We start from the raw sequence: 27,861 nt of genomic DNA, 5'->3' as shown, positions 1-27,861 counted from the left end.
CAGGACTACCTGGCATGATGACTCCTTGCTTTCCCCAGTCCACGTGGCCATGCTGCTGCTCCAGTTTCAACTGTTCTGCCTGCAGCTATGGAATCCTGACCTGTTCACCGGACGTGCTACCTGTCCCAGACCTGCTGTTTTCAACTCTCTAGAGACAGCAGGAGTGGTAGAGATACTCTAAATGATCGGCTATGAAAAGTCAACTGACATTCACTCCTGAGGTGCTGACATGCTGCACCCTCGACAACTACTGTGATTATTATTATTTGACCATGCTGGTCATTTATGAACATTTGAACATCTTGGCCATGTTCTGTTATAATCTCCACCCGGCACAGCCAGAAGAGGACTGGCCACCCCTCATAGCCTGGTTCCTCTCTAGGTTTCTTCCTAGGTTTTGGCCTTTCTAGGGAGTTTTTCCTAGCCACCATGCTTCCACACCTGCATTGCTTGCTGTTTGGGGTTTTAGGCTGGGTTTCTGTACAGCACTTTGAGATATCAGCTGATGTACGAAGGGCTATCTAAATACATTTGATTTGATTTGAAATTTGATTTGATTCATTGTCAGAGTGTGTCAGAGGGCACTGATCTGAACAACCAATGAGAAATGGCTCTATGACAGAATTATGCAATTGCCTTGTCTTGGGCAGTCTGTGTGGACGGCTGCTGGTGAGTGATTTAGTCTGGTACCTATTTCCCAATATTGTGCACTACTTTTGATGAGGAACCATAGGGCTCTGGTCAAAGGTAATGTACTACAGTGCTATATTGGACCCACACTTGTCTTGGGCAGTCTGTCTGGACGAGTGGACGGCTGACGGTGTGTGATTTACCAAGTCATAGACTGTGCTCTCTGCTGCCGCATGGAAAGTGTTACCGATGCACCAAGTTTGGAACCAACAGGACCCTGAACAGCTTCTGTCCCCAAGGCATAAGCCTGCTAAATAATTAGTCCGCGTAGCTATTGGTTAACTATTTAAGAATCTGCCTTAACCCGTTTTGCCCTTTATTCTACCTCAATTACCTCGTACCCCTGCATATCAACTGGTACTGTTTACTATCTGTTACTTTATTCTTAGTTATATGTAGATATCTACCTCAATTACCTCGTACCCCTACATATCAACTGGTACTGTTTACTATCTGTTACTTTATTCTTAGTTATATGTAGATATCTACCTCAATTACCTCGTACCCCTACATATCAACTGGTACTGTTTACTATCTGTTACTTTATTCTTAGTTATATGTAGATATCTACCTCAATTACCTCGTACCCCTACATATCAACTGGTACTGTTTACTATCTGTTACTTTATTCTTAGTTATATGTAGATATCTACCTCAATTACCTCGTACCCCTACATATCAACTGGTACTGTTTACTATCTGTCACTTTATTCTTAGTTATATGTAGATATCTACCTCAATTACCTCGTACCCCTACATATCAACTGGTACTGTTTACTATCTGTTACTTTATTCTTAGTTATATGTAGATATCTACCTCAATTACCTCGTACCCCTGCATATAGACTGGTACTGTTTACTATCTGTTACTTTATTCTTAGTTATATGTAGATATCTACCTCAATTACCTCGTACCCCTGCATATCAACTGGTACTGTTTACTATGTTACTTTATTCTTAGTTATATGTAGATATCTACCTCAATTACCTCGTACCCCTACATATCAACTGGTACTGTTTACTATCTGTCACTTTATTCTTAGTTATATGTAGATATCTACCTCAATTACCTCGTACCCCTACATATCAACTGGTACTGTTTACTATCTGTTACTTTATTCTTAGTTATATGTAGATATCTACCTCAATTACCTCGTACCCCTACATATCAACTGGTACTGTTTACTATCTGTTACTTTATTCTTAGTTATATGTAGATATCTACCTCAATTACCTCGTACCCCTACATATCAACTGGTACTGTTTACTATCTGTTACTTTATTCTTAGTTATATGTAGATATCTACCTCAATTACCTCGTACCCCTGCATATCAACTGGTACTGTTTACTATCTGTTACTTTATTCTTAGTTATATGTAGATATCTACCTCAATTACCTCGTACCCCTGCATATCAACTGGTACTGTTTACTATCTGTTACTTTATTCTTAGTTATATGTAGATATCTACCTCAATTACCTCGTACCCCTACATATCAACTGGTACTGTTTACTATCTGTTACTTTATTCTTAGTTATATGTAGATATCTACCTCAATTACCTCGTACCCCTGCATATAGACTGGTACTGGTACCCCGTGTATAGAGCCAAGTTATTGTTATTCATTGTGTATTTATTATTACTTTTATTATTACGGGTTTTACTTTTCTATTATTTCTCTATTTTCTTTCTCTCTGCATTGTTGGGAAGGGCCTGTAAGTAAACATTTCACTGTTAGTCCACACCTGTTGTTTACGAAGCATGTGACGAATAAAATGTGATTTGATTTTAGAGTGATGTTTTACTGAGGAACGATCAGGCCTATTCTACTTCCTGTGTGTGTTGTTGAAAGGAGCTCTCCCGTCATCTTTCACCCCGAGAAATGTGGTTCTGCTGGGAACCTCGGAACTCAATATTAGCTCAGGGAATTCAATACAGAAGGGAGCTCTCTGAGAAATGTACTTCTCCTGGCGGATGACATTTCCTAAGAAGCCCTACGTTGTCAAGCTGCACTGTAACATAGTCTGAACCGATGATAATGACAAAGTGTTGTTTTAGGACCAGACAGAGAATGGCCACTTACTGCAACTTGATACTCTAATAATATGTTCCATCTACTTCCAAGGTGCATGAACACCATGGTAGCCAGAGTAGGAGGTGGCCTGTAGTGTTTAGGTAAGGAAGAGTCGCCTGCGCCTCAGTCTTTTAAAATGAAAGAGTACAAGAGGACTTGTCTCTTGTCTCTATTTTGCGCTTATTCTCCACACCCCTTACGGTGTTTCAGACGGCCCCCTTTCTTTGTCGACCCAATTCATTGACGGAGAGGGTCTCTTCAGAGGCGTCTTGTCACGTTCTCTTTGGAGTAGTGCGCCCGGTATGACTGTATTCCTCCGTCCCCATAACAATGGTACAATGAGGAGTAGACAACAACAAGAAGTTCTGTCATCACAAAGACCTCTCAGGCCAAATCCTGTTACGGGTCTGATGCAAAGCATAGGAACTACAGCCAGTCAGTGTGTCCTTAAATAATAAATAAAGAGCCTGTTATTCAGGAAACAAGCCTCTAGACCTCCAGCCTCTTTGAAATGGGAGACCACCTATGGAGGAGCCCGGAGGAACCTTTCCATGCATAGCCTTGGCTACTCGGGCCTCTGGGGCGAGGCACAGGACCTAAATTACTGTGTACCCAATGTCCGACCGAGGCCCAAATCCCAATTCCTCTGCCTTGTTTTTCCAAGGGGCTAATTTTTCCAAGATCCCAGTGAGAACTTGCGGTCCCTTGAAACACATCCAAGAAAAACAGCTGACCCTGACCTGTGGGGATTGCCCGAGCTAGGTTTCCAAATCCTCATTGGAGATCTCATGGGATGGACCCGAGAGCCAGGATGATTTAATTACACAAAGACAACATCACGTGTCACCAGGGGTTACCACGTGTCACCTTTATGGGGCTAGAGGGCCAGAGGGGAGGGGGTGGATGTTCACAGCTGATGTACCCATATTTTGCTTACCTGGCCCCATGGCCTGGGTTGATTGGCTCGATGTAACCAGCTACATTGACACACAAGACGGTATTGCTTTCATCTGTCTCCTAATTACAGCACTGAAGGGGTGTGCTGCACCAGGGGGAGGGAAAGACGGGAATTGCAGGAGGAGTGGGCTTAGACAAAGAGAGAGTGTGTGTTTTTGTGTGTGTGTCCATGCCTTTGTGTGTGTGTGTGTCTCGTGTGGACGTCCTCCCATCCCACTGGTGTGTGTTTACAGGACAACGGTGTTGTTTTTCAGGAACAGAAGGGTCCAGATGAGATCAGAGCTGGTTTAGATCTGGATAAAAGCTCCTCTCTTCACGAGGCCTGTGTTCCCTCAGCTCTGAGTCCCCATAGCTGAGGCAAATGTGGCTTCAGTTCCTATGCATGTGAAGACAATGTGTCTGAGATCAACCAACAGGCTCACCCTTCATCGTATGAGTAAGAGCCTTTGTCGGCTTCATGGGATGTGTTTCAAATGTAATCCTTTAGCTATGACATCACATATTTAACCCTCATGCATTTAATCTTGTATTATTCCAATGTTGAGCAATAATCTGGTTCAGAAACCAAAGTATTACCCAAGTAGGAGCTTCTGGGAACTTAACATGCACTGATTGTACAAAACATTAAGAACACCTTCCTAATATTGTGTCACGGTTGTGTCAAGCTGTCTGGATGTCCTTTAGGTGGTGGACCATTCTTGATACACACAAGGAAACTGTAGAGTGTGAAAACCACAGCAGCGTTGCAGTTCTTGACACAAACCGGTGCTCCTACCATTTGGCATTTGGTATTTTGTTACGATCTCCATTAGCTGTTGCAAAGCAGCAGATATTCTTCCTGGAGTCCTCACAAAACATGAAACATGACATAATACAGAACATTAATAGACAAGAACAGCTCAAGGACAGAACTACATAAAAAAAAAAAAATGAAAAGAGGCACACGCAGCCTACATATCAATACCAAAGCATACACACAAACTATCTAGGCCAAATAGGGGAGAGGCGTTGTGCTGTGAGGTGTTGCTTTATCTGTTTTCTGAAACCAAGCTTGCTGTTCATTTGAGCAATATGAGATGGAGTGGAGTTCCATGCAATAATGTCTCTACATAATACTGTAGTCTTTCTTGAAATTGTTCTGGATTTGGGGACTGTGAAAAGACCCCTGGTGGCATGTCTGGTGGGGTAAGAGTGTGTGTCAGAGCTGTGTGTAAAGTGACTATGCAAAACAAGTTGAGATTCTCAACATATTAATGTTTCTTATAAAGAAGAAGAAGTGATGCAGTTAGTCTCTCCTCAACTCTTAGCCAAGAGAGACTGGCGCGCATAGTATTTACAGTGCATTCGGAAAGTATTCAGACCCCTTGACTTTATACACGTTTTGTTACGTTACAGCCTTATTCTGAAATGTATTAAAATGTTTTTTCCCCCTCATCAATCTACACACAACACCCCATAACGACAAAGCAAAATCAAGGTTTTATACATTTTCTGCAAGTCTATAAATAAAAAATACAAAAATAACATTTACATAAGTATTCAGACACTTTACTCAGTACTTTGTTGAAACACCTTAGCCAGCAATTACAGCCTCGAGTCTTCTTGTGTATGACGCTACAAGTTTGGTACACCTGTATTTGGGGAGTTTCTCCCATTCTTCTCTGCAGATTCTCTAAAGCTCTGTCAGGTTGGATGGGGAGCGTCCCTGCACAGCTATTTTCAGGCATCTCCAGAGATGTTCGATCGGGTTCAAGTCCGGACTCTGGCTGAGTGGCTTGTCCTGAAGCCACTCCTGCATTGTCTTGGCTCTGTGCTAAGGGTCGTTGTGCTGTTGGAAGGTGAACCTTTGCCCCAGTCTGAGGTCCTGAGCACTCTTGAGCAGGTTTTCGTCAAGGATCTCTCCATACTTTGCTCCGTTAATCTTTGCCTCGATCCTGACTAGTCTCCCTGTCCCTACTGCTGAAAAACATCCCCACAGCATGATACTGCCACCACCATGATCATCGTAGGGATGATGCCAGGTTTCCTCCAGACGTGACACTTGTCATTCAGGCCAAAGAGTTCAATCTTGGTGTCATCAGACCAGAGAAGCTTGTTTCTCATAGTCTGAGAGTCCTTTTGGGGCCTTTAAGCAAACTCCAAGCGGGCTGTCACTGAGGTCTGCTTTTTACTGAGGCCTGGCTTCCATCTGGCCACTCTACCATAAAGGCCTGATTGGTGGAGTGCTGCAGAGACGGTTGTCCTTCTGGAAGTTTCTCCCATCTCCACAGAGGAACTCTGCAGCTCTGTCTGATTGACCATCAGGTTCTTGGTCACCTCCCTAACCAAGGCCCTTCTCCCCCGATTGCTCAGTTTGGCCGGGCGGCCAGCTCTAGGAAGAGTCTTGGTGGTTCCAAACTTCTTCCATTTAAGAATGATGGAGGCCTATGTGTTCCTGGGACCTTCAATGGTGCAGAAATGTTTGGTACTCTTCCCGAGATCTGTGCCTCGACACAATCCTGTCTCGGAGCTCAATGGACAATTCCTTCTACCTCATGGCTTGTTTTTTTCTATGAACCTGCACTGTCAACTGTGGGACCTTATGTAAACAGGTGTGTGCCTTTCCAAATCAAGTCCAATCAATTTAATTTTACCACAGGTTGTCTCTAATGAAGTTGTAGAAACAGCTCAAGAATGATCGATGGAAACAGGATGCACCTGAGCAAATTTCAAGTCTCATAGCAAAGGTTCTGAATATTTATGTAAATAAGGTATTTCTGTTATTTATATTTAATACATTTGTTTTTTTTAAAACTGTTTTTGCTTTGTCGTTATGGGCTATTGTGTGCAGATTAATTATGATTTTTATTTATTTAAAAAAAAATTGAATAAGGCTGTAACGTAACAATATGTGGAAAAATTCAAGGGGCCTGAATACTTTCCAAATGCACTCTATATCAGCCCTTTGATTACAATGAAGAGCAAAATGTGCCGCTCTGTTCTGGGCCAGATCCTGCAGGACTAGTGGTGTCAATGTGGTGTCAAAAAACTAGAGCATCTCTTTACTACGGACAGATCTCTCCCCATCTTTACAACCATTGAATCTATATGTTTTGACCATGACAGTTTACAATCTAAGGTAACATCCAAGTAATTTAGTCTCAACTTGTTCAACAGCCACACCATTCATTACCAGATTCAGCTGAGGTCTAGAATTGAGGGAATAATTTGTACCAAATACAATGCTCTTAGTTTTAGAGATGTTCGGGGCCAGTTTATTACTGGCCACCCATTCCAAAACAGACTGCAACTCTTTGTTAAGGGTTTCAGTGACTTCATTAGCTGTGTTTGCTGATGCGTATATGGTTGAATCATTAGCATACACGGACACCCATGCTTTGTTAAATGCCAGTGGCAGGTCATTGGTAAAAATAGAAATGCTATTTCACCACACTTTACATGTTTGACATTAGAGAAGCTTCCATTAAGGAAAACCCTTTGAGTTATATTAGATAGACAGCTCTGAATCCACAATATGGCAGAGGTTGAAAAGCCATAACCCATTTTTTACCCTGTTCAAAGGCACTTAAATATTTTGTCTTTCCCATTAATCCTCTGAATGGCACAAATACACAATCCATGTCTCAATTGTTTCAAGGCTTAAAAATCCTTCTTTAACCTGTCTCCTCCCCTTCATCTACACTGATTTGAAGTGGATTTAACAAGTGACATCAATAAGGGATCATAGCTTTCATCTGGATTCACCATGTCAATCAGTCATGAAACGAGTTCTTAAGGTTTTGTGCACTCAGTGTCATTTTAATGTTTGGAAACCGTGACACACACACACACACACACACACACACACACACACACACACACACACACACACACACACACACACACACACACACACACACACACACACACACACACACACACACACACACACACACACACACACACACACACACACACACACACACACACACACACACACAGGCCAGACAAGACAGAGGTCATGCTAAAGGTATGTACAGAGAGATATAGAGCTCAGTCAGGGTCAATCCCCACTTTAAAGCCAAGATAACAAACTACGGCAGCAATATGAATAATTTACACCGAGGCCGTTAGTGTGTAAACTGTGTGGTTTAACATTATCTGTGTGCTAACGCTTCCCTCTAACATCTCTGTTTACGAGATTTGGACCTCAACTCATAAATAATGGGTCTTTGATGGGTGTGTAATCTATCTTGTTTCACTACTCCACCTGATAACTGCTCCTATAGCCCCCATTTCCATCATCCTAAACCCTCATGAAGTTCATACAAATACGTTATGAACATCTGAAAGGGCACTTTTACTAAGTATTTGATGTATTCCCTCAATTACATTTGACTCCCATTACTCCCTTCATCAAGCCAAACCTTTCTAACAGGAAACACGGCGCGACCCTTGTAATTGCGAACAAGCAACAGGGGGCTGTTGTTAAAAAAAAGAGTTGGCCCTTTTACATCCATTTTGCAGACAAATTATTCAGCTATACGCCAAAACACTATCAGAAAGTAAAATTGTCCAGATGTAGCTAAGTGAATTATAATGTCTAATGCTTGGACGCTAAAATAGTAAACGTACAGATTTATACGACTGCCACGATATACAAAGAGGTCACAAACCAAGACAGATGATGACATAGAAGACTGTCCGACAGCAGTACGGCTGACTAAAGTGACTCAAGTGAAAGCGTTGATTTGGATAAGAGCAGCGTTCTGGCGTCCATGTTGAATATCATCCAACACAAACAACTGGAACATTGTTCAGCGATTAATCATCATTAATGAAGTTACAACCAAAACATTCTGACATCCAGATATAAATTACATTTTGGAAAGTGCAATGAGTGCAGTGAGCGACTCTGTCTTTGAGACTATTGGCTAGAACACAGAAGTGAAAATATAGAATGATGCGAATAATGTTTTGGATGATGCCTTTCTGTAAAATAATAATAAATGGCTGTCCTGGATGGACAGAATGAAGTGCCAATAATTGACCTTTTTCCAAACATTAAGAACACATTCATCCTTTTTAAACAGTACGATGGTAGTTTATGTAATTTTGTCACAGAAATGTTTTACTTTGATCCCAAGTGTTAGGAGTGATTTTCTTTCCAGGGCTTGTTAACAAACCAAAACTGATATAGCTCGAAAAGGCGGTTTATTATCAGTTTGTTTTTTCACAACTCATTTAAACTCTTATCGTTTTTTATCTTAATGCCTTGATGCCTTTTGTTTTCTTTTTCATTTAATAGTGTATGATCACGAACATGTGACCTGGACCGGCTTCAAAAGTGCCCTTACCGTTCTACAGATGGTAACACTTAATCGGTAACAGAATAAAACGCTTGATGACTACGGTTGAAACTGTTCCCAGGGAGGGTGAACTTGGCAAGAAAGAGTTCCCCTGTCGTAGAAACAACATCTAACCATCAAATACACAAGGAAGTAAACAGGGCTTTAATAGGGAGTAAGGGAATATAAATATACATCTGAGGGAGCATTAAAGGTTTGAACTGAGTTATAAAGATAATATTGGACTTTTCTCTGATGTTCTTTTATGAATCCTTAATCAAATCATTGGCTTCGAGTAACCATATTTGTGTGGATTCATGCAAATATTCAGAGGATATATTAACTGCTGTCCTTGATGATTGAGTTTCAGCTTTATGTTGCTTTGTTTACCTTGCTTAGTAGGAGGTTCCAGTGTATAGGATTCCAGTGTATAGGAGTTTTCAACAAATCCCAGAACTCTAGGCGTATGAAAACATTATCCTAAAACCCTAAATCCGTCAAATAATCCAACGGTATAATTACAACAAGCACATACCTCTCTAAAAAGGAGTGAGGGAAAGGTGGAAGGAGGAGACACCACCTGGAATCCATTATCTCTAGATGGTGGAATCCCTCGCCCCTCGCCTCCCATCCCGACCCCCTCGGAGGGGTACGTACGTAGGCAGGCTACCCATGAGGTCCCCACTCCATGAGGGCTAGCATAAGCCATTGGCCACAGGGCTTGTATGTCTCATCCAACACACATGGAAAATGCTAACATTGCAATATATAGTAATTACTCAATATAACAGGCTGTCAATTCGGCCATTGTGAAGATGGCAATGAATCACCCCTTTTACGTGTTTCACTTGTGTCCGTAATTTATTCATGTATTATTATGAAAGACTGGTGAGCTGAGATTTGAGTTGGAACACCATTTTAAGTTGTTATCCATCTCTTCCAGCCTCATCAATTATGAACAGCTATATGTGATGACCTCATAATGGAGAGTACAGAATAAGAACACTTCAGGGAATACTACAACTCTAGCACAGTTGTCTTTGTGTTGACATCAGTGTTTACAAAAGCAACATGGGAACATGAGTTGTCCTTACTGGCATATCTATTACAATGGAATGAGCACTGAGGAAATGGTCAAACATTTTAGACATTGAAAACTTTTAAAGTAATATCAATTCCTACCTTCTGTGGTTTCCTTTCTCTTTACCACTCTCACTTGAACCTTATAGTCTTGCTGTGGTGTGCAGTAACTGACAGATTGTCAGTGAGCTACTTTTTTGTCCATCGGTGAGTGTTGCTACCTCTTAAATTCCCCTTCAGATTTACAAGGATGTCTTGACAGAGTGGCTGGAGACTAGCATGTGAAAAGCTTAACCTTTTTATAAGGTTCAGATGTTTCTTTAGTCTCTGGCTCCTGGCCTAGATGTGCAACGTTCTGAATGCTATTAGTCTGAAAATGATAAGGAAACACAAACAATGTTACTGCGACATACTCAAAGGCTTGGTTATATCACATTGTTTTAAACAATGATTCAAAAGAAAATTGTCGTTTTCTGGGGTAGCCTAGAGATCATATTTGTATTGTTTCAACAGTTTTGACATTTTAAGATGAAATTGTACATAACATATTGATGTTAGATCTCAGTTTGTATGTTTTTGGTCTTTATGGTCATTCACCACTTCCATACATCCAACACATTCTCGGGTTGTAGATGCTGTATGATGGGCAAATCTCCACTAGATGTCATGGTTGCTTGGTTTTTAAAAATGTACTTTCATATACATCAAGAGAAATCAACCCAAGTTACAGATTTCTGCTTGTTAAAAGAAGGAAACAGTAGGCAGAGAAAGATGGGAAGATGACTGCTAGAGAACGTCCTGACCTAAAGAGTCATTTTAACATCTCTGTTAGATAAGATCCACAGTTGATTAAAATGTTGATCTGTCTTTTATCATTGCATTTGTTATGATGATAATCATAGATATTTAATGATGATGGTTTTATGAGGCTATTGGACTAGAAAGGAAAATATTGGAAACAGAACCTCAATAAGCTCAATTATTAAAAACATATTTACAAACACACAAACAATGAACAATCTGGATCCAAGAAAGAAAAGAAAGAGGTTCAAATGAGTAAAACATTTTAAACATGCCACGGAATGGTTCCTATGATGTTTCTGCTTCTAATTGTACTTTCTGGACGCTGTCGCAATACACAATCGTCGATCATTTACAGTGGTGTATCGACCAACATCCTGTATTAACTAAGATAGCAAAATCAACACATTACATTTATAGTTACCCTCTATGCAGTCAGAACAATTGGAGAGTATCACTCACGTTCCCCTCTCTCTCCCTCTCCCCCACTTTTTCTCTCTCTTTTCTCCTAACCCTTCTCTCTATCCCTCCCCCTCTCCAAACCAACCTCTCCACCCCCACTCGCCATCTTCCCAATTCAACACTCAAGTCAGAGAGACAGATGCCTCTCTCCGGAAACTTCTGAGGAGGTATATACGAAGTGGAAGTGATGAAAGCCACAAGAAGCCGGCTCCCACTGCAGCAAGGTCTCGGCTCTTTGCTCTCGCCTGCCGGCGAGCACAAGCTCCCCTCATTTAGAAGAAACACTGTACATCCTGGAACATGGGTTCCTCTTCTTTTTTAATTAAAACCCGTGTGGATTCGCCTCCCTCAGACCCCAGTAGAGAGAGAGGGGTTGTAGCGGGGAAAAACTTACAAGTTGTTCCACTTGACAGGTATATTTAAGTTCACCCAGTTTGACCAGATAGATCATGTATTTTGTATAAGGAGTTATTATATGGCGGAGGCGGGGGGGGGGGGGGGGGGGGGCGGACGGACGACATATATTTATCAAACAAGTGGAGGGAAGCATAGAGTGGGAAAGAGAAAAAAGGTAGCATGGGGAGGAGGTGGGGATGGGGGAGCAGGGATCAACAAGCACGGAGGAGGAGGAAACGGCATGGAGATCCTTTTGGGTGATTTTCTTAGATCTTGTGAGAGGAGCATCGTCAAGAATTCCTCCGCTAAGAGAGGCGGTCTCCAGTCTTTAGCTGGCGTTAGATAAGATAAGATGTTTGAAAAGACTAAACTGTAAATATTAATAAACATAGCTAATTATGCTTAACTGAAAAATGGATTTGTGTGAACGTCTGTAGATGAATGGCAGCGTCCCATAGAGAGGATACCACTAATAGGTTGTATGATTCATTTATTGGTTCCTTACTCATCAACAGCATCAAAACATGGGACAAACAAACATGACATCGTCAACTGATCAAAGCAGATGGACATGATGATGTTTTGAATCATTCTTTATTTTGAACTGGTCTTTGGGAGGAAACGGTGTTCGTTCACTGGCCATTTGAAAATATGTTCTTCATCCAAAATAGAACTTTTCACAGAGTTGCGAACTCACTACATGAACAACAATTTGAGAAATTGACAATAATGCATAGGTCTAGTACACAATAAACTGAACAAAAATATCAATGCAACATGTAAAGTGTTGGTCCCATGTTTCATGACCTGAATTAAAAGATCCCAGAAATGTTCCACACTCAGAAAAAGCTTACTTCTCTCAATTGTTTTGCTCAAATTTGTTTACATTGCCGTTAGTGAGCATTTATTTGACATTTGCCAATATAGTCCATCCATCTGAGAGGTTGGAAATGGATTAAACAGCGTGAACATTGCACAGGTGCACCTTGCGCTGGGGACAATAAAAGGCCACTCTAAAATGTGCAGTTTTGTCACACAACACAATGCCACAGATGTCTCAAGTTTTGAGGGAGTGTGCAATTGGCATGCTGACTACAAGAATGTCCATGAGAGCTGTTGCCATAGAACTGAACGTTAATTTCTCTACCAAATGCCACCTCTAACGTTGTTTTAGATAATTTAGCCGTACATCCACCTGGCCTCACAACCGCAGACCACATGTAACCACACCATCAAAGGACCTCCACATCCAGCTTCTTCACCTGCGGGATCATCTGAGACCAGCCACCCGGACAACTGATGAAACTGTGGGTTTGTACAATTGAAGATTTTCTGCACAAACAATCAGAAACCATCTCAGGGAAGCTCATCTGCGTGCTTGTTGTCCTCACCAGGGTCTTGACCTGAATGCAGTTTAGCGTCATAACCGACTTCAGTGGGCAAATGCTCACCTTCAATGGACACTGGTACGCTGGAGAAGTGTGCTCTTCCTGGATGAATTCCGGTTTCAACTGTACCGGGCAGATGTATGGGGCCATAACATTTACATTTTAGTCATTTAGCAGAAGCTCTTATCCAGAGATACTTACAGTTGATGCATTCATCTTAAGATAGCTAGGTGAGACAACCACATAACACAGGCATAGAAAGTACATTTTTCCTGGGACAACATTCCACAGGCCACAATCAACAGACTGATCAACTCGGAGATGTGTCGCGCTGCATGAGGCAAATGGTGGTCACACCAGGTACTGCCTGGTTTTCTGATCCAAGCCCCTACCTTTTGTTTCAAGGTATCTGTGACCAACAGATGTATATCTGCATTCCCAGTCATGTGAAATCCATTGATTGGGGCTTTATTTATTTATTTCAATTGACTGATTTACTTATATGAACTGCACCCCAGTAAAATCTTTGAAATTGTTGCATGTTGCGTTTATATTTTCGCTCAGTGTGCATCGTCCAAGTAGGGGAAGGAAGACATTTTGTTTAGACGAGATCTTTAGCGTCAGCTCCCTCTAGTGAATTATTTTGGAATGGACGAGCTGGACACTTCATTAGGAATGAAAGGGGCCATAAGGATAGATAAGAAAACACTCAGGAACTTGATAACTGAATACTGATTAGTCACATACTCTTATTAACTTAATTTCACTGATGGTTTTAGCAAGAAATACATATTGTACATGTGACTCTATTACCGTGAAAGCAGGAGGGTAGAGTATGTAGATATACTGTAACTAAGATAACTACTTTGCAGCCCGAAGCACATTGAGAGGCCAGAGAACACTGTTATTGGACCTATAGCTCATATCAGTCTGTCCACCGCCCGGTAGCAGAAGTCTGCCTTACTACAAGTCAGTTTCATCATCATGCTGGACTTATAAAATCGGAAACATTACACTCAAACTAATGAGGAATTGATGTTAATCATTGAAGACATTCACTCTAAAACAGGTAAAGTTTTCTGATATGAAACATTGAATTATTGTGAGAAATTGTATCCAATATCATTTTGTATCCAATATCATTTTGCTTCAGCACACAAAAGATCCATACAGTGAAACACTTTTCTAAAGTGAAAGATCATTTTCTTGGATCGTCCTCTGCAGTGCATGTATGCAAAGTGTTTCCAAAGATAGGCAACAGTTATGGAGTGTGTTGTACATGAATGATATAGCATTTCTCCAACCCATGATGAAGCCAGTGAGCAGTCATGATTTAAGAACATTGGGCAGTTCTCTTTTGCCTCCGTGAATTAATAATCAAAGAAAACGGCAAAGAGAAAAAGTGAAGCTTTCAAAAATCAATGGGGGCCGTGTTTCATGACCAGCATGCGTCGAACCTGGAGCCCGTGTGTTGTGAGTGTCCGTGTGCGCTGACGCTCTACTGCAGCGGCTATTCTATTGTACCGGGGCGATCTGATTTCCTGAATCACTCTACCGGTTGGTTGTACATCTAAATCAGCGTTGATCGCTGACAGAAAACAAGGCTAACTGGTGCGAAGGAAGAAGAGTTTTTTGGGGTTAGCGAGCAGCCTACTAAATACCAGTTGTCTCCTCAAATCAGTGTGGCCAGGGCTGCATTATTGATGGGGCCTCCAGGGCCCTCTGGCTCCTTAGATGGGGATGTATCTCCGCCTGCCTGCCTGCCTGCCTGCCAGTCATTGAGTCATTGAGTGAGTGAGTGAGTGAGTGAGTGAGAGAGAGAGAGAGAGAGGGTTCTGGGAGGAAAGGTGGACTGAATCAGGCCCGTCGAACCAGGACTCAAATTGTGTTCTGGCTTAGGTGGCTCTGTGTGTCTGGGACGTTCTGGAGAGGAGCGAGGTTCTGTGTATGAACCAACCAGGCATAGCAAGCCAGTTTGGGCCAGAACACAAACGGTAACGCCTGGCCTTAAATTGAAAATGAATGGTAGCATGATGTCCCTCTGGGGAGACAGAGGGAGCAGCTGGTCTTCAAGACACTGCTGGTCCAGGCTTCAAAACACACAGACACACACACACACAGAGAGAGAGAGAGAGAGAGAGAGAGAGAGAGAGAGAGGGCCACTACATACTGGCGCTTTAATAATTGAGGGCCACTTCAGGACTTCTTTCGGGTGACAGCCATGGACCCTCCCTCCCATTTGTTCACTGTCACAGAGACAAGGCACAACGGAATGAATGAATGGTAATTAATATGAGAGAGGAAAACTCGAAGGTGAGAAGAGAGCAGAAGGTAAGGGATGTGAGGAGCTGGTTTTCCTATATCCTGTGGGTGGAGCACATCCATCTCTTAGGAATAATGGGCAGTAAAGATCAAATTGTATCTTTTAATCTTTTACTAAGGACTTTTTATCTATTTATCAGATTATCATTCATATCATATATTACAATAGCCTTTGCCATTTACAGTTGAAGTCAGAAGTTTACATACACCTTAGCAAAATAAATTTAAACTGAGTTTTTCACAATTCCTGACATTTAATCAGAATAAAAATTCCCTGTCTTAGGTCAGTTAGGATCACGACTTTATTTTAAGGACATGAAATGTCAGAATAATAGTAGAGAGAATTATTTATTTCAGCTTTTATTTATTTCATCACATTCCCAGTGGGTCAGAAGTTTACATACACACAATTAGTATTTGGTAGCATTGCCTTTAAATTGTTTAACATGGGCCAAATGTTACAGGTAGCCTTCCACAAGCTTCCCATAATAAGTTGGATGAATTTTGGCCCATTTCTCCTGACAGAGCTGGTGTCAGGTTTGTAGACCTCCTTGCTCTCACACGCTTTTCAGTTCCGCCCACAGATTTTCTATAGGATTGAGGTCAAGGCCACTCCAAGACCTTGACTTTGTTGGCCTTAAGCCATTTTACCACAACTTTGGAAGTATGCTTGGGGTCATTATCCATTTGGAAGACCCATTTGCGACCAAGCTTCAACTTCCTGACTGATGTCTTGAGATGTTGCTTCAACATATCCACAGTTTTCTTTCCTCATGATGCCATCTATTTTGTGAAGTGCACCAGTCCCTCCTGTAGCAAAGCACCCCCACAACATGATGCTGCCACCCCCGTGCTTCACGGTTGGGATGGTGTTCTGCGGATTGCAAGCCTCTCTTTTTCCTCCAAACATAACGATGGTCATTATGGCCAAACAGTTCTATTTTGTTTCATCAGACCAGATGACGTTTCTCCAAAAAGTACCATCTTTGTCACCATGTGCAGTTGCAAACCGCAGTCTGGCTTTTTTATGGCGGTTTTGGAGCAGAGGCTTCTTCCTTGCCAAGTGGCCTTTCAGGTTATGTCAATATAGAACTTGTTTTACTGTGGATATAGATACTTTTGTACCCGTTTCCTCCAGCATCTTCACAAGGTCCTTTGCCGTTGTTCTGGGGTTGATTTGCACATTTCGCACCAAAGTGCGTTCATCTCTAGGAGACAGAATGCGTCTCCTTCCTGAGCTGTATGACAGCTGCGTGATCCCATGGTGTTTATACTTGCGTACTATTGTTTGTACAGATTAACGTGGTACCTTCAGGCATTTGGAAATTGCTCCCAAGATGAGACTTGTGGAAGTCTACAATGTTTTTTTCTGAGGTCTTGGCTGATTTCTTTTGATTTTTCCATGATGTCAAGCAAAGAGGCACTGAGTTTGAAGGTAGGCCTTGAAATACATCCACAGGTACACCTCCAATTGACTCAAATTATATCAATTAGCCTATCAGAAGCTTCTAAAGCCATAACATCATTTTCTGGAATTTTCCAAGCTGTTTAAAGGCAACTTTGTGTGTAAACTTCTGACCCACTGGAATTGTGATACAGTGAATTATAAGTGAAATAATCTGTCTGTAAGCAATTGTTGGAAAAATTACTTGTGTCATGCACAAAGTAGATGTCCTAACCAACTTGCCAGAACTGTAGTTAACAAGAAATTTGTGGCGTGGTTGAAAAACGAGTTTTAATGACTCCAACCTAAGTGTATGTAAACTTCCGATTTCAACTGTAAGTACAATCACCAAACAACCTTAGTATTTTGCAGTGGGCTAAATCAGGGTGGTTCTTGGTAGTCTTAAACAAATGTACTTTGAAACAAAAGTAAACACCTCACACACATGGTCATGGGCTTAAACAAAGACACCTGTACCATGTCAGATATAGAGTTGTAAATGTATTACATTTGGAATTTTCATCCCAATATTACACTTTATATCCATCACAGAAGACTGAAATATAATAAAACCGTTTAACATAGAAACACCAGATTTTCGTCGGGTTTAAAAAAAATAATGTTCATTAATTATGAAAAATATTAATAACATCCCACCCATGAGGCCACTAGATAGCGAGTTGGTCATTTGACTGCAGGAAAGGAGATGGCGTGTGTCACGTTGTATAAATGATTGGAGACAGGCGCAGGAATACGTAAAAGGGGGTTTTAATACTCCACCCAAATTACACAACATGCCATGAACGGCACGGGGACGAAGCCCAAAACAAACACGTATACAAAACACACAGGGATGTAACCCAAACAAAAGAGCGAGGTTAAACCTCTAATAAATACACGGGACGAGACCCGTAATTACAATTGCACAAAACACGCAGCACGAAATCCGAAACAACACAGGTACTCACAGGACCAATGGACATGGTAACAATAACCAACCAGACAACGGTGAACAGAGGACACATATATAGAATTACTAATCGGCGGGAATGGGAATCAGGTGTGCATAATGAAACAGTTCAGTGAGAGGCCGGTGACGTAGACCTCCGGAGCTGGCGCACGGAATGAGCAGCAGTTCCAGGAGCACTACAGGAGAATCCATGACAGCAGACGCTCAGACAGTTAGCTAGTTACTGGTTAGCCAGGTCTTCAGCCAGCATGGAACAAAAGGGGGGTAAGTCATTCAGAACTCTGAAGCAGTTGATGCTGCTGTGAACCGCATCACGAGAGACATGTCAATCTGGAGATCTATAAAATAAAATAAAAGGACATTATTGATGCAATTTCAATGTTGTTTGAGTTGCTTTGTGTATCACCAAATTTGCTTGGGATTATTTTACTGAAACACTGCTCACTGCATCCAAGTTTCTTGACATAGGCGTTTCAAAGGGCTGTCAGTCAAGGCGAGCTCATGAATATAAACTCCCCGCCCACTCAGCATGTCTTTTCAAATTTCCTGGTCGTTATCCATTAGGGAAAAATAGAAAAATTGCTCTCTCATAGGCACCAATACTATAGCAGCTGGGTCTGGTCTACTTAGCCCATTGACTGTAAATGAACTAGAGAAAAAAGAGCCTATGAAATGTCTCACTTTCTCTTCTTCCTCTGACATTACCACCATTCTTTGCCCTATGGGAAACTACCTGAATGATATGAAGTGTGTTGCAAAATGGATGACAGGCGTTGCATCTGAGTGGATAAAATATACATTTAATTTCATTCTTTTGGACCCTTCAGTGGTGCATTTAACTGCTCAGTGGCAGTCAGTGCTGAAGCAAATTAGGGCCCAGAATCAGTGGTGTAAAGTACTTACTGTAAGTAATAAATACTTTAAAATATTACCCCAGTCATTTTTTGGGGTATCTGTACTTTACTTTTTATATTTTTGACAACTTTTACTTTAACTCCACTACATTCCTAAAGAAAATGACGTACTTTTTACTCCTTACTTTTCCCTGACACCCGGAAGTACTTTATGCTTAGCAGGACAGGAAAATAGTCTAATTCACAAATTTATAAAGAGAACATCCCTGATCATCCCTACTGCCTCTGATCTGGCGGACTCACTAAACACAAATGCTTGGTTTGTGATTATGTCTGACTGTTGAAGTGTGCCCTTGGCTATACGTACATTTAAAAAACAAAAAAATCATGCTGTCTGGGGTTGCTTAATATAAGGAATTAGAAATTATTCATACTTTTTTTAAACTTTTGATATTTAAGTATATTTTAACGATTACATTTACTTTTTATACTTAAGTATATTTAAAAACATATAATTTTTTACTTTTACTCAAGTAGTATTTTACTGGGTGTCTTTCACTTTTACTTGAGTCTTTTTCTTTTAAGGTATCTTTACTTTTACTCAAGTATGACAACTGGGTACTTTTTCCACCACTGCCCAGAATAAGTGAATGGTTTAAGTGTTCAGGGATTTGAGCACATGGCTATTTCTGTTCTTATGATGCCTATTACTTTTCAATTACAGATGTAGGTTCTTAATTTGAGTCAGTTAGCTGCAGCAGGAAAATAATCTGACAGCAACAGAAAATGTGAATTATTATGTGAATTATAATTCATGGTCATTTTTTGTAAGAGTTTGATAAAAAATATTGTTAGGGCAAATCAAGTTGGAAATTTCTAAGTGGAAATTACAAACTTTAGAATACTTTTTAAAACTCAAATACACTTCAAGTTTGCATTTCCTGCTTTACAGGAAAATTCTCAGCAACAAAATAGGGACCAAATTAAGATCCTACATCCGTAGTCGTGTTAGAGGTCTATACAACAGCTTGTTGTCGGCAGAAGGATTTGGGAAGGTTACTATAAAACCCCAACCGTATTTCCCCCCCCCCCCACCCTTTTACATTTAAAATAAATCTAAGTTTTGTTTGAGAAGAAAGATTTGGACTTTTAGGTTTATCAATCAGAAACATAAGATAGATATTCACCAGTGTAATGACAAGTGTTGCAGTCTGAACAATTCTCAATTGAAATGAATAAAACAAATAAAACAGTGTGCTAGTGCCAAAAAAAAGTGGGTGTGTGAGCCCTATTATTTCTATTGCAGGTAACATCCTGACTACGACTCAGGGATGTGTACTGTAGGCCCACCGCAGAATTAGAGATGGAATGACTGCAATGGCAAGTGTGGTCTAACCCTTGTGGTGTTGTAGTTTCTTTAGCCTATTCATATATTATAGTCAACTTTGGTGGGTGAAGTTAAACGGCAAAATATCTATCAAATGAAAACGAATCCAATTATTCACAAAATAACTTTCTTTGAGAAACGTTCTCATGATAAAATGAAAAATAGGATCTCAGTATTTTCCTCACTTACTTTCAGCCTCCCAGAGGAGTTTATTTGATTGGTTAATAAGTGTTTCCGTTCTATCCAAATCCAATTAAAATGAGGAAATTGTGGGATTTAAAGAAGAGGTATTTTGTGACGACCACGCATGTCAATGTGAATAGATGCTCTCACAGTCATCACACTCAAACCCACAACCAAGCGCTTATTAGCATACTTACATCTTGAGGAGTACCGGCTTTTACTCTTGTCAAAGTCAAATGATCCAAACGGAAACAGCAAATCTAAAACTGAGGAAGTATTATACTGTACCTATTTAGACTCATTCAACTTGCATGAAAGGTTGCTGGTTTGAATCCCCGAGCCGACTAGGTGAAAAAATATTTTGATGTGCCCTTGAGCAAGGCCTTAATTGCTCCTGTAAGTCGTTCTGGATAAGAGCGTCTGCTAAATGAGTCAAATGTAACATGTACTATCCCTGTCCTCTATAATAATGAATTGGAAATATATTTCATTATCTTGATGTGTTTTGATTTGTCTTCTCCAGCCCTGCGGCAGGTAACATGTTGTGATCTAGACAGCATCAACAAGGTAAAAGCCATCTCCCTCATCCCAACAGTGATAATTACCAACATTGCTATTGATCCGAGAGTATCGATGCATCGCTAATTGTTTGCAGCGATTTATTTATTTGATTCACTTTCCAGACCAATGTGAATATGTTAACCTTGAGCCCAGGAACGAGGAAGGAGGATGAAGTACACTGGGGGGGGGAAACACACATTAAGAAACTGATTCAACAGCTAGTTGTTTTGGTGTCTTTTTCCGCCTCACTCTGAGAGAGAGGAATGTCATTATGTTATGTTCATGAGTTCTGAGACCACAAACAGAATGCCAATTTGGGCCAAATTAGACCAGATTGAAGGATTTGTATTTTATTTTGCGGTGAACTTCGACGGTACAGCCTTGAAAATCTTCGAGGCTCCTTGCCGGAGTTGGGTCTCTGTGGAGCTCATTGGGAGAAACCAGGATGCCAAGCTTTCCTCGTATTGATCAATTACCCAACTATATTATCGATGATATGGATAATAATACGATTATTTATCATTAAAACAGATCAGGAATTGGATTAAATGCATCAAATATGTAGCGAAATGTAGCTTTAATTTATGTTATCGACGTATTGGCCCTAACATAAACCCAAGGTCATTGTGGTAGGAATATATGATTTTTAGATGAGGTGATTGGAGGGAGAAGAGGCTAAGAAACTAGCTGTGTATTCTTATGATTTCTACCTAGGAAAACAAGTTAACCTTTCAAGTTTGGGGAATTGATAAAAATCCATACTAGACTCCTTGCCTTTCCTCAAAACAGTGGTGAATATGAGATATGAGGACTGCGGAAAACTATTAACTTAGCAGCATAAGACACCATTATCGACTCTATGTCTAACTGAATGTGTAATCGATTAGTGAATGATTTGCAGGAATCAATTAGGAACCGTGTAATTATTTACATATTGTATCTCTTTCTACTATAAAAGCCCGTTCTGACTCTCTTCTGCTGACTAAATCATTAGCTCAATAATACAATGCATGAGTCTGATTCACATTACAGGGCTGACCCCGAAACGTGCTGGCTCGTTTGGCCTTTTCACGGGTGCTTTCCTACACGTTGGTGGCGTGGTTAGGTTTGGTAAGGCCCTATAGTGGGAAACAGGCACCAGTGTGTGGGTGTTCCTCCCCACCTAATGCAGTACCAGATATTCTGATAGAGTGTGATAGTGACCACAGGTGCGCCGGAGGTCCAGTGTAAATATCATACATGCAACAGGCCATCTGCCAAGTGTAGGGCTGTTACCGTGGAGACAGCTGGCCTATACCAGGGCATCTGGTGCTTGTCACAACCACCCACTAATCAGATACCTGCTTATGTCTTTGGTCTGCACAGCAACTCGACAAGCTACAGGGCCAAACTGGTGTTTCATACAAAGTGGGAGTCAATCAAACCGCTGTTCTGGTATCAAGGTGGGATGCAGTAGCGCTAGATATACTGTAGGATCTATGGTGGATTTTAGGATTGAGGCTCTATGCTGGATTTTAGGATAGGGCTCTATGGTGGATTTTAGGATGGTGGATCTATGGTGGATTTTAGGATGGTGGATCTATGGTGGATTTTAGGAAGGTAGATCTAGGGTGGATTTTAGGATAGGGGCTCTATGGTGGATTTTAGGATGGTGGATCTATGGTGGATTTTAGGATGGTGGATCTATTGTGGATTTTAGGATAGTGGCTCAATGGTGGATTTTAGGATGGTGGATCTATAGTGTATTTTAGAATGATGGATCTATGGTGTATTTTAGAATGATGGATCTATGGTGGATTTTAGGATGGTGGATCTATGGTGGATTTTAAGATGGTGGATCTATGGTGGATTTTAGGATGATGGATCTATGGTGGGTTTTAGGATAGTGGATCTATAGTGTATTTTAGAATGATGGATCTATGGTGTATTTTAGAATGATGGATCTATGGTGGATTTTAGGATGGTGGATCTATGGTGGATTTTAAGATGGTGGATCTATGGTGGATTTTAGGATGATGGATCTATGGTGGGTTTTAGGATAGTGGATCTATGGTGGATTTCTCTGTGGGTCAGTCAGTCCGTGTGATTTGGAGTTCAGGCTGATATAAGTGGACCTGACGTATGCTGGCCTGAGGAGAATTCAGTCTGACCACTGCATTCTGCCCTTTCACCCTCATGAACCAAGCCCAAGGCTCAGTCCCATTTAACAAACTGTTCTCTTTCTGGTACAATGAGTGGATTAAGTGTGCAGTGCCAGTGCAGTATGCCTCTCACTTCGAGACACAGACATACCCCGCCCACACACGCATGCACTCCCACACACACACACACACACACACACACACACACACACACACACACACACACACACACACACACACACACACACACACACACGCATGCACACACACACACACACACACACACACACACACACACACACACACACACACACACACACACACACACACACACACACACACACACACACACACACAATGGCTGTCAATGTGGCAGTGGTAGGTAAGGTAATTACAGCAGTATTTATTTTCTCCTGCGCTCTCTCCTCCCCTTCCCCCGCCCCACCAGATTGCGAGGCCGAGGCGAGCCTCTAGCAGTGCAGTGCTGAAGGTGTGTTTGTGCTGCTATGCCCTCTGGCTTGGCTGCCAGCTTATTCCCACTGATCTGAGCCAGAAGGCAGACTGCCGAGGAATACCGATCACCTTGCCCAGACCCAATCCTTTGAGCTTGACTCTGGCATCTTTCCCTTCTGTCTGTTTCCTCCTCGGCTCCTCTCTTCCTCTTCTGAAGTTGACAACAAAGACATCCTCGGGGTCCCTCTTGATGTAAGACCCGCTCTTGATCTTTTTCTCCCTATGTTTTTGTTCCTTATAGTTGCACTACTTTCATATTCCGCTAGCACAATATTTACACACCAGAAGACAGACAGGGTGAATCTTTCTTGCGAGTGCTCAGACCTGGACGAAGAGCTCTGGTTAATCTCCTGGAAGACCCTCTGATCACCTGGTCATGTTGGAGAGAGGGAGGGATGGACAGAGAGATGGAGGGATAGACGAGGAGGAAAATGACAGAGCCGGCCATTCGTTGTCCAAGGCCTCCCATCATGACAGAGAGAGAGAGAGAGAGAGAGAGAGAGAGAGAGAGAGAGAGACGGAGAGTTGATCAAATCACCCCTCTCTTATATCCAACATTGCCCAACCTGATGATCCAATATTAAACCCCATCTTGTTAGAAACAGAGCCAGGTAAAAAAGGGACTGGCTGCCCCCTTCTAATAAATCCCAAACCCCTCAAACTTTTCATCATCAGCAGTCCAGGTCTTCTACAGTACCAGTACCACAACTACCACTAGCTCAACATCTACTGAACCATCCAGCACGACCCCCAACACCCCAACACCCCTACCCCCACCTCCCTCTATCCCTCCCTCCTATTCCCCTCCTCCCCTCTTCCACAAGGAGAAGTCTCTTGTGAGCTAATTAGCGTTGGAACGGAGTCCAGAACAGAAAGAGGGAAGGAGGAGAGGGAGAGATTGACGCGGCGCGTTAGCTTTAGCGGTCAGGCTACTGACAGAGGGTGACGGTGAGCTGGGGCTAACCGCCGGCTCCTCACAACTGCCAGGGACAATAAAGGGAGCCTGGAACTGTGTTTGTGTGTGTGTGTGTGTGTTTGTGTGACAGCTAGACTTCTTCTAGAGGGGAGTCTGGAGGGCTAGGCAGCCCCTTACTCCCTAACAGTCAGTGGCAGCTCCAAGCTTCCTCCAGGATTTTAGACGGATGGAAGAACCACACAGCGTTGACGCCACCACCTGAGGCCTTCTGAGTGGAGGAAAGTAGAGATACTGACCTGGCCATCAGTAGAGGAGCGGTACAGTTCACTCATCTAGCAGACACTCTTATCCTGAGCGACTTACGGGAGCAATTAGGGTTAAGTGCCTTGCTCAAAGGGCATGTCGGCAGATGTTTTACCTGGTCGGCTCAGGGATTCGGACCAGCAACCTTTCTGTTACTGGCCAAATGCTCTTAACCGGTAAGCTAACTGCTGAGGTAGAGGAGGAAATGTAGAGGAGGGTTTCCTATACAGTCTGAGGCACCTGTTTCACACCACACGCCAAAGAAAAGAAAAGGACTGAGCTTCTACTTGTTGAAGGATGCGTCCTCTTTAACTCTGTAACAGAGCAGGTGAAAGTTCTTCATTGCTATTTCCAAAGCGCTCTACCATCGTTACAGACAAAGAGTAACTCCCTTCATGCAAGTATGCATGGAGAGAGCGATATAGCTGGAGAACCCGGAATGATAAAAAACACACACATACACTATTTCTCCAAGGGATCGGGCAGAACTAAAGGATGGTCCACCAAACCTCTGCTTTAGCACTAGCATGAAGGAAAGGTCAGGAGGAAGGGCGGCCATTACTCTTTTATAAACTTCACTCATTTATTCGTTCAAGTAAACCAATCAAAACGGCTGGATGAGAAGTAGCGGCTGGGCCCATAAAGCAAACAGGGATAATTAGCAACACAGGAAGTGGCATCTCCGTGTGTACTTGTTCTGCCGCTCCACCCTACCCCACTCTTCCCAACTCACTTTTTATATGTGGGGAAGGTGGAGAGCTAAATATTTGATGTAGTTTCCCGTGCCTCTGTGAAGCTCGAACACAGAGCCAGCTTTGTAGCGCTGGTTACTGGTCGGGTTATTGTTTTGTTGGTGTACGGTTGATCCGAATGGACGGGGCAGACACATCGGAATGGAATGCAGAATTGACTGAAGTCAAAGAACTAGGGAAGATAGCGCCAATGCTGCATTTGCGTGTGGTTGCGTCTTCTTGTGTTCAGGCCAATGATTAAAATACAAAGGCCATTAGATTGATTTAGTTTGGTGTAGAGATTGAGTCCACAGTAATTGATGGTGATATGCAGTATCAGTAGTTTGAATTGCCATCTAAAAGCACAATCTGCTACTTATCAAAGTGGATCTCTCAATGTCTCACGATGATCCCCAATCTTAATTACGTTGCTATCTCAGGAGACAAACAGATTCCCCCATATCACCCTGTTTACATGGGCCTAATTACAGTGCATTATACACAGTGTTTTAGTCCTGGTATAAACCGTAGCCATCTCTCCAGGGATCTGTTGAAGTGTCTCCAGTGTAATCCTCTATCCTCTCTCTCTCTCTCTCTCTCTCTCTCTCTCTATCCTCTCCTCTTCTCTTTCCCCCCAAAGATTGTAATCACTGTACTGTACGTACACATTAGGGTACTAATGGGTTCTAGTGCCAGTGAGACTGAAGAACTAGCTAGCTAATTAGTTAAAATAGCACATTATCCGTCCAAATATTTGACTTGCAATGACACTCTCCTGTTATTGGAGGCAAATGAGAAAGCTGTAGCCTTAGACGCTGAGTTTCAAGTTGCGAAGATGCTTAGTGTATTTTTCTACAATGCATATTGTACAATGGCGGTGTGATCTAGGCCACTACACAGGTTCTTCGCAATGCATAGCGTAGTACGCCAGCCAACAGAGCTACATGAGCTAAATAGGACTGCAGGTAGCCTAGCGGTGGAGAGGGTTGGGCCAGGAACCAAAAGGTCACTGGTTTGAATCCCTGAGCCGACTAGATGAAAAACACTGAACCCTTACTGCTCCTGTAAGTCGCTCTGGATAAGAGTGTCTGCTAAATGTATATGTTATGTGGTTACACAGTTCTCTTTGTAATTATTGGGACAGTGAAGCATTTTTTCTTATTTTGCCTCCGTACTCCAGCACTTTGGATTTGAAAGGATACAATGACTACACTTCTACATTCATGTGGATGCTACCAGGATTACAGATAGTCCTGAATTAATTGTGAATAATGACGCACAAATATCACCCCCCCACCCCCCAAAAAACACTCGCTAACCTCCCCTGTTCTTGTAATCATGAGAGGTTAACATGTCTTGGGGAATGTTATTTCTGCGTCTGTAAAATTCTGACTCATCATTATTCACGATTCATTCGTGGCCAGTGATTGGGCCTCAATGTAGGCTGCAGCCTCTATGAGTTAGTAATTGCTGTTCAGCAGTCTGATGGCCTTGAGATAGAGACTGAAAAACAGCTTCTATCTCAAGGCCATCAATCAGACTGCTAAACAGCCATCACTAACTCAGAGAAGCTGCTGCCTACATTGAGACCCAATCACCGGTCACTTTAATGAATGAATCACTAGTCTCTTTAAACAATACACTTTAAATAATGCCACTTTAATAATCTTTACATATCTTACATTACTCATCTCATATGTATATACTGTATTTTATACTATCTGTTGCACCTTGCCTATGCCGCTCGGCTGTCGCTCATCCATGTATTTATATCTACATATTCTCATTCACCCCTTTCGATTTTTGCGTGTTAGTGTCACGGTTTTCTGTATGTGAAGGAGAGTCGGACCAAAATGCGGCGTGTAGATTGCGATCCATGTTTAATAAACAAACGTAAAACACGAATCGATACAAACACTTCAAAACAAAGAACGTAACGAAAACCGAAACAGCCCTATCTGGTGAACTACACAGAGACAGGAACAATCACCCACAAACACACAGTGAAACCCAGGCTACCTAAATATGGTTCCCAATCAGAGACAATGACTAACACCTGCCTCTGATTGAGAACCATATCAGGCCAGACATAGAAATAGACAAACTAGACAATGAAACATAGAATGCCCACTCAGCTCACACCCTGACCAACCAAAACATAGAAATATACAAAGTAAACTATGGTCAGGGTGTGACAGTTAGGTAGTTGTTTGGGAATTGTTAGATTACTTGTTGGTTAATACTGCACTGTCGGAACTAGAAGCACAAGCATTTCGCCACACTCACATTAACATCTGCTAACCATGTGTATGTGACCAATAAAATTTGATTTGATTCAGGACTATCCGTAATCATGGTGG

At 41.9% G+C, this 27,861-nt stretch overlaps 1 protein-coding gene across 1 annotated transcript in view; it reads right to left on the bottom strand.

Moving 5' to 3' along the window:
- Nucleotides 1–10,405, bottom strand: part of LOC110497371 (endothelin receptor type B) — a 42,752-nt gene extending 32,347 nt beyond the window's left edge. The window contains exon 1 of the mRNA XM_036954291.1: nucleotides 10,232–10,405. The gene's annotated coding sequence lies outside the window, so the exon portion shown is untranslated. The remainder of the gene's footprint in view (nucleotides 1–10,231) is intronic.
- Nucleotides 10,406–27,861: the final 17,456 nt, after the last annotated feature.

This window comes from Oncorhynchus mykiss, chromosome 19 (assembly GCF_013265735.2).
Source record: "Oncorhynchus mykiss isolate Arlee chromosome 19, USDA_OmykA_1.1, whole genome shotgun sequence".
NCBI classification, from domain to species: Eukaryota; Metazoa; Chordata; class Actinopteri; order Salmoniformes; family Salmonidae; genus Oncorhynchus; species Oncorhynchus mykiss.
Note: the sequence above shows the minus strand (reverse complement) of the source record. Positions and strands in the feature narration are given on the sequence as shown.